The 12,173-nt window shown below is 52.4% G+C and overlaps 1 protein-coding gene across 2 annotated transcripts in view; it reads left to right on the forward strand.

Moving 5' to 3' along the window:
* The window catches only part of Adcy7 (adenylate cyclase 7), a 65,817-nt gene that overhangs the window by 384 nt on the left and 53,260 nt on the right, over nt 1-12,173 (forward strand). The window contains exon 2 of one of the 2 annotated variants that reach the window (XM_013516212.1): nt 1,454-1,533. The exons of the other annotated variant lie outside the window; for it this stretch is intronic. The gene's annotated coding sequence lies outside the window, so the exon portion shown is untranslated. The remainder of the gene's footprint in view (nt 1-1,453; nt 1,534-12,173) is intronic. 2 annotated transcript variants of the gene reach the window in all.

Genomic DNA, 12,173 nt, shown 5'->3' on the forward strand with positions numbered 1-12,173 from the left:
GGGCAGGGCGCGGAGGGGCTGTGTGTGGGGCTCCCCCGCGCCGTGGGACGCGGCCCGGGGCGGCCCCGGCCGAGCACCTCTAACTTCGGGCGAGGCGCGCCCACCCCTGCCGTCCCGGACCGCGGAGCCCTCCTCCGGCCTTGCGGTAGGGGCTTCTCAGACGCCTGCGCCCCCCTTCGCCCTCCGGCACTGCTGCCCAAACGGGGTCCCGCTTTCCGGTGGCAGACACCAGAGAGGGACGCGGTTCTGGGGTCCCCGCGCTGGTGCCTGTAGATCCCCCCCCAGGAGGGCCTGGTTCATTAGGGCCTGGAGGGTGCTTTGCTGCTCTGCTTCCCTGGGGCCAGGACACGCTGTTTGCCTTGCCTGGGGAAGAAAGCCCAGGAGGACGAGGCTGGGGGCTTGGAGTGAGGCAGTCACCTCCAAAGGGGCTGGGTACTGGAGGTGGGCCAAGCATGGCCCCTCCTTGGGTCCCCACTGTCCCGGGAAGGGCCTGGCAGAGGTGCCCACCCACCCACTTTTGGAGCTGTTCTCTGTCTCTTAACCCCCCCCCCCCCCCCCCCTTCCCTTCTCATGAGACGATATCCATGGCTCGCCACACCCCCCCCCCCCCCCCAAACTGTGTGCGAGTCCTCAAGCCAAAGCTGGAAACGAGAGCTTGGGTCCCCTCAGAAGCAGCGTTAGGTCTAGGAGTTCAGGTTCCTTGTGGGTGTCTGTGGCCCCAGGGTGATGCTGGACAGAGGGAGGGATGAGTGGTCAGTAGCACTGCCACGGGCAGGCCCTTGGGCCCAGATCGGGGGCTCAGAGTCAGTCTCTGACTTCAGGCAAGGCAGGTCCCTCACAGGAGGCGGGGAGCCTAGGAGCTGTGACCCTCGCTGGGTCTGTGAGGAGGCCTCGCAGGAGTGTGCTGAGCCTCCGCAGAGCAGCAGGTTGGCCACAGGCACTGGCAGGACGTCACTTAGAGCTCCCTCCTCGGATCCGTGGCCCTGGCTGCTCTTCTCCCTTGAGGCCCTTGGGCTTTTGAGAATGGGTGCTCGTGGGCCTTTTCCAGAGGAGGCCATGGGGAGATGGGGCCTGCCACACTCTCACTAGGGTCCTCAATTTCCAAGGCCCCTGAACATCTCTTGTGTGGGTTGATTCTGAGGCAGGCAGGGCTGGAATGATCGGCCCTATTTCCAGGTGGGAAAACCAAGGTCATCCAAGCAAGGGAGGCCTGGAGCAGGGACTAGGCCTGACCTTAAGGTCTTCTGTCCTGTTCTGATGTTCTGGCCAAATCCATTTTAGTACATGCCTGAAGGCAGAGTCTTCAGTGGGCTTGTTAAATCCCCCTCCAAGGGAGAAAATACATTGCTTAAACCCTCCTACCCACCTGTCCTTTTTTCCCCTTCTGTCATACCCGGAGGCCCTCTGGGGCTTTGCCTCTGACCCCCACCTCCCGAATCTCCTTCCTCTGCAGCTGGGCACAAGTGCTGCTGGTGGACCCCTGTCTGAACCCAGCAAGGGGCCCTCAGGTGGGCCTGCCTGAGTCACCCAGAGGTGAGTTAAGTGTGGCCCTGCCCTCAAAGACCACTGGCTGATAGGGGAGACAGAATGCACCTTGACCCCAAACCCTCGCACAGCTGGTGGGCCAGGCTGTAAAGCCCAGGGAGGGGTCTTCATGGGGGTATGTTTGAGGGACTTTGTTGACAGATCATTTTCTTATTTATTCATTGCTTTTTTATTTTCAAAATGTCTGCAGTGGGGAAGAAAAGCAGAGCCTTTGGTGTTTGTGCTGGTAAATTTTCAGGTCTTCTGCCCCGACACCTGGACTTGGGTTTGCAGATGAAGGCTGGGGGCAGATACAGCTTCTAAATGTAATAGGAGAGGATCAAGAGACAAGGTCCCAGGGCTGTGAGATGTCCTGGTACCAGTTAGTCTCCAGCCCTAACAGAGTGGCTGGCACACTGGCAGAGGGTGCCCTGATGGGCTGGTGCCAGACCTTGCTTAGGCAGTCACTCTTTCTGCTATACCTGGGGCTCCAACTGCTAGAAAGCGATCTGAGAGCCAGCCCCCTCCTGGAGGCGCCAGGCCAGGGCAGTGCGACCAAGGTTATCATTGGTTTCTGGGCCCCAAGCTGTCGCTGTTTGGGAGCCATGGCTGCCAGGCACTGGATTTGTGGGGCGGGGGCTGTAGCTGCAAGAGGAATGGATTGCTTCACCTATAGGCTGGGCCCTGGGCAGTGGCCCAGGGACTCACTGAGGGCTGAGTTTGTGACATTAGCCTGCAGGCTCTTCTTCCTGTTCTCCCCGGATCCTGCAGACTGAGTGTGAACCCCTTCCAGTTGGCGCACAGCCCTTGCTTAACCCTTCCTTTCTTCTGTCACCCCTTGCTCCAGTGTAGTCCTGCTGTGTGTCTTAGAAGGTGCTCAGGGCCCTCTTGGACAACTGGCCTTAGTGGTCCCTCCAGCTATCATGACCTGTGGATCAGGGTGTGTGGCCCAGGACTTGATACTTTGACCTTTACATTGTTGTGCTTTTGGGCATTTTGGGGCCTGGATATTCCTTTAAGAGAGGAGAAAGCAGGCACTACTGGCCCCAGCCCTCCCTGGCCCTCTCTGTCCCCCAGTTTGCATAGAGGTGGGTGGCTTCTCTGCACCTGAGCATATTCTTTATCTGGAAATGGCTACACGGGGCCCACAGGGTGGGGGTAGTGGGCAGCCGGCCAGGGCCAGTGCCAGGTGTGGAGAGCTGGTGGCAGAAGGCCCAGCCAGTGTGTGCACAGGGGGCCCTTCAGCGAATGACCACCTGCTGAGTGAGGTGGCTTGCACAGCATCCTGTGTGCAGAGGGAGCCCCTGTTTTCTGTCCTTAGAACAAAGGCTGTTAGTGACACACTCTTAGGCCTGGCCAATGGGAGCACAGGCTCAAGAGGGAGCCCCTGGGCTTGAGCCCAAGCTCAGTGTTTCCTTGCTGTTTTTCAGTAGGAAATACAGCTCACTGTATTTCAGCCTCTAGTCCCCAGTACCACAAAACAAAAGGACAAGCAAGCAGACCCAAGCCACCCAGATTTCCAGGTTCCTTTCCAGCTCTCACGGTCCGGTGCTGTGAGCAGCTACTGACTAAAGCTGTGCAGCAGCTCCTCTTCCCAGAGGGCCTAGTCTTCACTCTGCTGCAGTCCCCACCTGGCCGGCTGGCCTTTGTCCCCTGCTGGCTTCCAGGGACTCTGCTTTGCTGTTTGGGAGAGCAACTGCGTGGTACCAGGCCCCTGACTTGGGGTCTTTGCTCCTCCATGCAGAGGGGCTGCATTGTACCTCCTCTGTTCAGTTGCTTTTCCAGCTCCCATGGTGTGGGGGGGCAGGGTGTGGTTGTTGAGGGGGCCACCGGGGAGGAGGCGGGGGAGGCTGAGGCTCTGAGGCTCCAGCCTGCTGTGTCTGGTCTCGTTCCCGTTTTCTCTGCCTCCTGCCATGGTCCTGGACTGTGTGCTTGGCTCTAAGATGGGGTGCGGGGTTGCTGATCCCCCCATGAAGGGGTGCAGGAGGAGCTCAGGGTCTTGGGTGGCTGTATGTTGGTGGGCAGTCAGTTCTCTTCTTTGAGCCTCTGGTTATTTCTCTGTGAGACGGGGTTACAGATTCTGCTCTCCCAGCAGCTGCTGGAAAGATTGTTGGCCTCTGCCTACGAGGCCATGGTGATGGCTTTGTCTCAGTATTGGCCTCTGGTGCAGGGTTCCCCAAAGCCTGGCTGTGGGGCTGTTAGGAAGGGGGTGAGCAGAGGCTGGAAAGGGGGAGCCCTGTGTGTGGGGGTGGGGCTCCTGGCTTACGGACCCTGGGGGTGTTCCCTGTAAGTCCCCACCTCACAGGGAGGGAGCAGCTCAGTGAGGACAGCCCTGGAGTTCAACTGGTGCATTTGGTGTGACCTGTGGGAACTCGAAGCTGAGGCCGGCGTGACCCTCTGAGGTCTCCCAGCCTGGCAATAGCAGTGCTGGGACAGGAAGTTCGGGCTTCTGTACCCAGGCCGAGGCTCTGAGCTACGTTCCTGGGAGGAGGAGAAAAGTAGTTGGTTTTTCATTTTTAACTGGTTTTAATATTTAATTACAGAAATTAATTGCATTTGATTATTGAAAAATCAGAAAATACAGCAAGCAGGTGGGGAAAAAGGCTTAGGATATATGCTCTTGGAGGCAGACCACTGATGTGTTGGTGTGTAGTCTCCCAGGTGACGTTGTGGCTGGTTTGCAGTAGCAGGGAGGGAACGCAAGGCCTCGGGCATGCTGGGTGGATGCTCTTCTGCTGAGCTGCAGCCCTAGCCCCAGTGACTTTTTTTTAACATATGGTAAGAAAAAAAATTTGATGATCACAGCAACTTTTGTTAACAAAACAAAACAAAAGAGTTTTGTCTGTCCCAGGCTTTGTGTGGAGTTGAGGGGTGTGGGTCAAGGGAATTTGAGGTATTCTCAGATGGACATCACGATCAGCCCCATCATCCCTCCGGGATGGGATGGTTTCTCTGTCCCCTGTAGCTGGACAGTGAGTTGTTTCCAGCATTTCTGCAGTTAGCAGCTGGTAGCTAAGTCCTCATATGCATTGGGGATTCTTCTTTTAGGGTCCATTTCTTGACTTTGCGGCGCCCCTTTACCGCATCCAGACTGGATATGGGTTTGCAGTAGCACTGTGTCTCAGGGGAGGGAAGTTTCAGGCATCCGCTGAAAGCTTCCTATTCCTCAGTAAAATCTTTTGTGGTCAGCAGATGGGGCAGGGAGGGCCCCCAACCCCGGGGAAGGCTGTCCAGGAAAGGTGTGGAGATACTGTGTCCCCGACGCCCAGGCTGGCACTCACAGCCTCTGAGTCCCTGTGGGTTTGATGGGAGGTGAGTGAGGAATGTGGCCCCTGCGCTCCTGTAGTGGTGACAGAGGAGGTGGGAACCCAGAAGGCCCCTTCGCTTACAGCAGGAGGGTCTCGGAGGCTGGAGGGAGGCCGGTGTGTCAGGCTCTCCGCCGTGTGTCTTCCTCCTGCTAGGAGCAGTATTGAGGCTGGTTCTGTGGCACTGGCTCTGGGACTGTGGTGAGTCACCTGCCCCCGCACATTCCTCTCTATAGGAGAGGGTTAGACGTGGCCTCTTCACTCTGTGCCACTCAGATGAGACAGCAGATGCAGGAGCTCTTACAGGAAAGCACTGCAACACTTTGTTAAGGAAAATGGAACATTCACAGAGGAAGGGAGAGTAGTGTGCTTACTCCCCCAGCCCCAAAGGCCTCTGTTTCCAGCCTCGAGTTACCACTGCACCCACATACTTTCCCCTCAGACAGCGTAGGAGCCTGCTTCACTCATAAAAATGAGGGTCTACCTTACAAAAAGAGAAGGGCTCTTGAAAACCACATGTGACCATCAAAAAACCCTGTTGGAACTGATAAATGAATATAGTAAAGTTGCAAGATTCAGAATCAACTCACAAAAATCAAGAGGGTTTCTATATACTAATAATGAACTGTCCAGAAAAGACACTTTAAATAGTAACAAATTATACCATTTATAATAGCATCAAAACAAAAAATATTTAGAAATGTCACATGGAAGGACATGGAAGACCTGTATACTGAAAATTATGAAACATTGATAAAAGAAATTGAAGACACACATACAAATGGAAAGATATCCTGTGTTGATGAGGTGGAAGAATTAATACCGTTAAAATGTTCCTATTACCTAAAGCAGTCTACACATTTAGTACAATTCCTGTCAAAATTCTTATAACATTTTTCACAGAAATAGAAAAAATAATCCTAACATTCATGTAAAACCATAAGAGACTGCCAAGGAGCGAAAGAAATATTCAGCAAAAAGCAGGAAGCATTATACTCCTTGATTTCTCTTTTTTTTTTTTTTTTTTTTTTTTGGAAACAGGGTCTCACTATGTAGTTTAGGCTGGCCTTAGACTCACTGTGTAGCCCAGGCTAGCCTCAAACTCACAGCAATCCTCCTGCCTCAGCCTCTTGAGTGCCAGGATTATAGGCATGCACCACCATGCCAGGCAATACTACTTTATTTCAAACTATGCTACAATGTTATAATAATTAAAATAGCATGGCATTGACATTTAAAATAGACACACTGACCAATGGAACAGGATATAGAGTGCAGAAATGAAGCCAAGCATTTGTGATTGATTTTCAAGAGTTGCCAAGAGCATACAATGGGAAAAAAGACTAAATTTCTTCATTAAGTGATACTGGGAAAACTAGATATCCACAGAGGGAAGAATGAAATTGGACCCTTGTCTCATACTGTATAGAGAGATCAACTCAAATGAAGACTTTAACGTAAGACCTGAAACTGTGAATATAGCTACTAGAAGGAAATGTACCGGGGAAGCTCCATGACACTGATCTGCACAATGAAGAAACTGCTGACAAAAGCAAAAACAGACAAGTGGGGCTATGTGAACCTGAAAAGCTTCTGCCCAGGAAAGGAGATCAATGGACAGAATGAGCAGACAGCCTATGAATTGGAAGAACATATTTATGTGAGTCAGATATGATAGAGGGTTAGTATCCAAAATATACAAAGAACTGCAACAACTCAATAGTAAGAAAACAAACAGCTCATTTAAAAATCAGGCAGGACTTGGGTCTACAGATCGCAGAAGCAGACTTACAGATGCCCAACAGGTGTATGGAAAAATGCTCCGGGTCACTAATCACCAGGGAAATGCAAACTAAAACCACCCGAGCTATCCGCTCACCTGTCAGGATGGCTGTTAACAAAAGGAAAGTTGTTGGTGAGGGTGTGGAGGAAATGGAACCCCTGCACAGGGTCGTGGGGATGTAAATTAGTACAGCTGTTATTAAATACTGGAAGAAAGGCAGCTCAAAGAAACTAAGAACTATTATAAGATCCAGCAATGTCACTTCCCCTGGATTTGAAATCAGTAGATTAAAAAGCAATCTGCACACCCACCTCCCTTGCAGCACTATTGATAAGAGCGAAGATAGGGACACAGTTTATGTGTCTGTCAGCTGTGAATGGACAAAGAAATGTGGTACCTATGTACAATAGAATGCTGTTTAGCCTTTAAAAAGCAGGAAGTTCACAAGAACATGGATGAACCTGGAAACCTTTGCTGAATAAGGCAAGCACAGAAGGACAAATACCACGTGCTGTCACTTACATGTGGAGTAGGAAATGATCGAGTCCAGAAGCAGAGGGAGAATGGTCTTCCCTAGAGCCTGAGGTGGGACTGGGGAGACACTGGTCAAAGGCGTGTTACAGCCAGAAACAGGGAAACTGAGTGAGCCACTCCCTCCCCTTTGGGCATGGCACCACCTGGTGATTATCCCTGTTAAGCTCAGGCAGTCAAGATGCCCGAGGCGGCAGAGCGTTAGTTCCATCACCAGCGAGAGACAGGATGGAAGGCACCTGGAGTCAGAGGCAGCTGAGCACCTGGGAGGCACCTGAAGTTAGAGGTGCCTGGCCCTTTAAATACAAGGAGCTGGGGTTGTGTAGAGGCTCTTGGGGAGTTCCTGTCCCTTCTACCCATTCCTGCCACTGTCCCATGAACTTCAATAAATGTATCTACCTCTTACAAAGTGTACGCATGGCCACTCTTGTCGCACACAAGAACCTGGACTGTTGTGGCCCACTCAACTGCAACAGGTACAAAGTTTCAGTTAAATGGGAGGAATGGGTTTCAGAGGTCTATGGCATGGCATGGTGACTGTTAATAACCTATATTAAGAGAAAAAAAAATCAGGTTTTAACAAAACAAAAAGTGGCATGTATCTGAGCTGATGGACTGCTGAGTAGCTTGATTCAGTCGTACCACATTGTATACAGAATGGTAACATTGCTTTGTACTCCATCTTTATAATGTCTTTTTTTTTTTTTTTTGGTACCGGGAATCAAACTCAGGACCTTGTGCTTGCCAGGCAGGCGCTTGTGCCGCTGAGCTATATCCCTGGCCCCTGTCCTTTATCTTACGTTGGCCAATTTGCAGCAAGATAAAAAACACACAATGTTAACACCACACATAAAAATTGGCATTAAGAACATAACCATTCCTTTAGTATCTATATTTCCGAGTCTCGTACCCAGGATGCTGGGATTATAGGCGTGTGCCACCGAGCTGGCTGCGATGTTTCTGAAGTCTGTTGTCATGGCATTGACCCTAAGTTCTCCCAGCCTCTCCCTGCATGTGTGTGTTGCAACTATGTCCCTTCCCCCGCAGGTCAGCTTCCTACACTGTATAAGTGTTCCTCATCCCTGCATCCCAGGAAGTGGCTGTGTCCAGAGGCTTGGTCTGTTTTGACTTTTTTTTAAATACTTTTTTTTTTGGTATTGGGAATCGAACCCAGGACCTTGCACTTGCCAGGAAGGCACTTGTGCTGCTGAGCTATATCCCCAGCCCTGTTTTGACTTTGCACTCAGCTGTGTTAGAGACACTACCGCCCGCTTTCCAAAGGCTTATATTGTTTGCTTGTGTCTCATGTACTGTTGGCAGCCGGGATGTTCCATAGTTTGAACTTTTTGGTTTTTTTCTGGCAGTGCTGAGGACTGAGCCCATGGCCGTTACACTGAGCTACATCCTAGCCCTTTAATTTTTTTTTTTCAAAACAGGATCTCTCCTAATCGTCCAGGCTGGGCACATACTCACGATCCTCCTGCCCAAGCCTCCCAGAGTGCTGGGATCCCACGTGTATGCCACCACACCGCAGCTTAAGGAAACCTTGCATTTTTTACTCTGTCACAGGTGGTACCAAGTTAGCTCCTGGCTGAAGAACTCCTAACCTCAGACTATTCTTTTTCTTTATTCTGCTTTTCCTTCATCCATTGTTTTTTCTCCCATTGTCTTTTAGTTGGTTAGTGCTTTCATTAGAGAAAAAGTGAAAAACAAGACCTGAACAAAAAGAGATTTGAATTAAAACTGCTAAATTCTGTCGGCTGGTGATACCTGCTGAGAGCTGAGGGATTGTTCTGATTGTCCCGCAGGGGCTGGGGCTGGAACTAAGGCCTGTGCACGCTGGGTGCCTGCGCTGCACCCCCGGCCTTGTGCAGTTCTGCACCCTGTCCTTACTTCATGGCACCTCTGCCATCCCCTTCCTGAGACCCGCTGAGAGGGTGGTGTCTTCCTCCCTGCCCTTCCTCTGCCACAGCAGGCTGGGTGCAGTGAAGGACAGGCGGCTGCTGGCAGGATCCAACTGCAGAGTTTTTCAAAGGAAATAAGGCCTTTCGGTTGGCAGGGCCGTCTCTTCCACATCTGTTCTTTCTGCATTCTCCGCTGTTTCTCAACACTGTGACCCCAGCTGCCCTCTTCCTTCTGCATAGTCCTGTCTCCCAGGCCTGCCAGAGACAGGATCTGGGTCAGGGGACCAGCCCTTCCCTTGGGCAGCTGTGCCACTCGCTGCTACAGGGGGTATCCTTCCTTTTCCCGCTTGGGAGCTGGGCCCAGGCAGCTTGCTAGACTCTCAGCTTGCTAGACTCCGCCCAGGAGGTCCAGTGGTTACCAGGAGCCGAGTCCGATGGCAGAGGTGCTGTTTAGAACCTGTTTATTTGGTGCACCTTTGGGCTCACCGAGGCCACCTATAGGACCATCACTGAGTCGAGGCACAAGACCTCACCCTTTCTGATGAGTTGTCACTGGATGCGTGTCCTTAGGTCCCCTCCTTTCTGGAAGCTCTGCTTTATGCCCAGCTAGGAGGGCGTGACTCTGGGCATCACCCAGGAAAGGAAGGGATCGTTGCAGTCCTGAGCCCAGGCCAGGAAGAGAAGAGGGCGGAGGGCAGAGGGCCTGCACCGATGCCCTGGAATGCTCCCCAGCCCTGGGGTGGAAAATTGATCTTAAAGGGCTGAATGATGGGACCACAAGACTCTCTCTGCCTCTCCAGAGTGTGGAGGAGCTGGGCCTGAGCCTTCCCTGAGTCCCCCTGCTCAGTTCCCTCCAGGTGGATGAGAGGGAGACTCTTGCTCCTGGTGGCACAGAGTAGGTTCAGGCTTCTGCTCTGTATTCTTGCTGGGAGAATCTGGGTTTGTTGTCGTTGTTTTTTGAGACAGGGCCTCTCTATGTAGTTCAGCCTGGCCTTGAACTCACTGTGTAGCCCAGGGTGGCCTTGAACACTTGGCAATCTTCCTGCCTCAGCCTCCCTAGTGCTGGGATCACAGGTGTGTGCCACCACACCTGGCTGAGAGTCTGGGTTTCAGTTAATCTGGCAGATGCATTCTGAGGGCCTCCTGAATCCCTGGTGCTCAGCGAGGTGGTCTTCGCCTCCTGCCTGATGGGTCTGATGAAAGTGAAAGCAGGACCCTTGGTTGCTCCTGCACAGGCAGGGGTGTTACGTGAGTAAGGGAGTTAGTTGGGTTTCTTTGAGCAGCTGGGGTCACAGGCACTACCTCAACCCAAGGGAAGCGGGAAAGGGGACCTAATGGCTGCTGTAAGAGAATTGGGACGGATTCAGATATGGTTGGATCCAGGGGCTCAGATGATGTCGTGAAGACTCTAGTTCTCTCTCTACCTCATTTTAGGCAAGTTCAACCACACGGTGGTCCTATTTATAACCTGTTGGTGCATGAAAGATTATTCCATTTATCTCACAGTTCTGTAGATCAGCAGTTCAGGCTTCCCTGGCGGCTCTGGCTTAGGGACCCTGCCGGGGCTGCTGCCAGGAAACCAGACAGGAGCAGACACCGGAGGCCTCCCTGGGCTGGGGGTCTGCTGCAGGGTGGCTGTGCCCCGTGGATGGCCAGATGGTGCTGGCTGTAGGCAGAGGCCTCAGCTCCTCGCCGCCTCGATGGCTTCGCGTGTGTGATGTGTGCCACGTTTTATGGTTGCACAGCCGGTGGCGGGCAGGACAGCAGGGGCAAAGGTGGCCCAGCGGCTCCCGGCTCCCACCCTTTACATCTCCTTTTATGGACGTAGTAGTTACTGCATAGTCATTTTCCTGCATATCAATTTGACACAACGTTGGGTTCTCTGTGGCCTTTTCATACATGCGCATAGCATACCCATCCCCTTACCCTCCCTGGTTCTCTCCTCTCCCCCTTGCTCTCCTCCTGGCGTCCTGTCTACACTCAGGCCATATTTGTGCGTGCGGTGTTTTGTGTTCATTTTTTTATTCTCCACGTTAGAGAGACGATGCAATACTTGTCTTTTTCGAGTCTGGCTTGTTTTACTTAACCTGACTTACAGTTCAGTCCGTTTTCCTGCAGATGACGATTTCATTCTTTTTTACAGCTGAATAATCCATTGTGTGTGTGTACATTTCTCTCACCCGTCCTTCTTTCCTTGATACTGGGGATTGAACTCAGAGCCTTCATACTGAGCTCCATATCCAATATTGTTTTATTTTGAGACAGGATCTCACAAAATTGTTAAGTTGCCCAGGCTGGGGTCAAACTTTTGACTCTCCTGCATCAGCCTCCCTGAGTGCCAGGATTACAGATGTGTACCACCATACTTGGCTTTGGGTTCCTCATTTTCTTTGTCCATTCATCTGTTGATGGGCACGTAGGCTGGTTGCATATCTTGGCTATTGTGAATTTTGCCCCAGTGAACCTAGGTATGCAGGTGTCCCTGTGGTATGACTTTAATTCCTTCAGGAATGTACCCAGGAGTGGGATAGCTGGGTTAATGATAGTTGCATCTAGTTTTTTGAGGAACCAAGGACAGCACTCCTTCTCTGACGTAGTCCCAGCAAAAGCCCCAGGCTTGTGTCTCAGTGGACTACCATGAGCCTCATGCCGGGTCCCCTCAGCCCATCCTTGGAGGGCTGGGGGCTGCTTCCCATGGCTGCTACAGGAAGAGATTCACAGTGAGTGTCCTCTACAGAGGCCACTGGAGATGGGGGTGATGGGCCACCAGGAAGGGCCCCTGGGAGAGGTGGCATCTGCCCCCGTTTTGCACAGACTCCTGCTCCATGAGCTGCAGTGAGCCCCTGGCTGGGGCGCGGAAATGGCTCCCTCCTCACACCCCCAGCCCTGCGGAAACGTGCCCCAGGTCTGAACCTGCTGGGTGCTGCGGGCTCCTTCACATCTGTGTCCATGCAGCGGGCCTGGGCTGTATGCTCAGCATGTGGCTTTATTTGTCCCTTGACCGACTGGCAGTACTGTCTGCCTTGCTTTTGCAGCAGTCTGTCCCTCCCTCCCCATGACTACATGGCGTCATCCTGAGCCCCTTCTCCACGGAGGCCCTCAGGGGAGACTTCCTCTCTTAGCTGG

Source organism: Chinchilla lanigera, unplaced genomic scaffold (genome assembly GCF_000276665.1).
Source record: "Chinchilla lanigera isolate Chin_1 unplaced genomic scaffold, ChiLan1.0 scaffold00032, whole genome shotgun sequence".
NCBI classification, from domain to species: domain Eukaryota; kingdom Metazoa; phylum Chordata; class Mammalia; order Rodentia; family Chinchillidae; genus Chinchilla; species Chinchilla lanigera.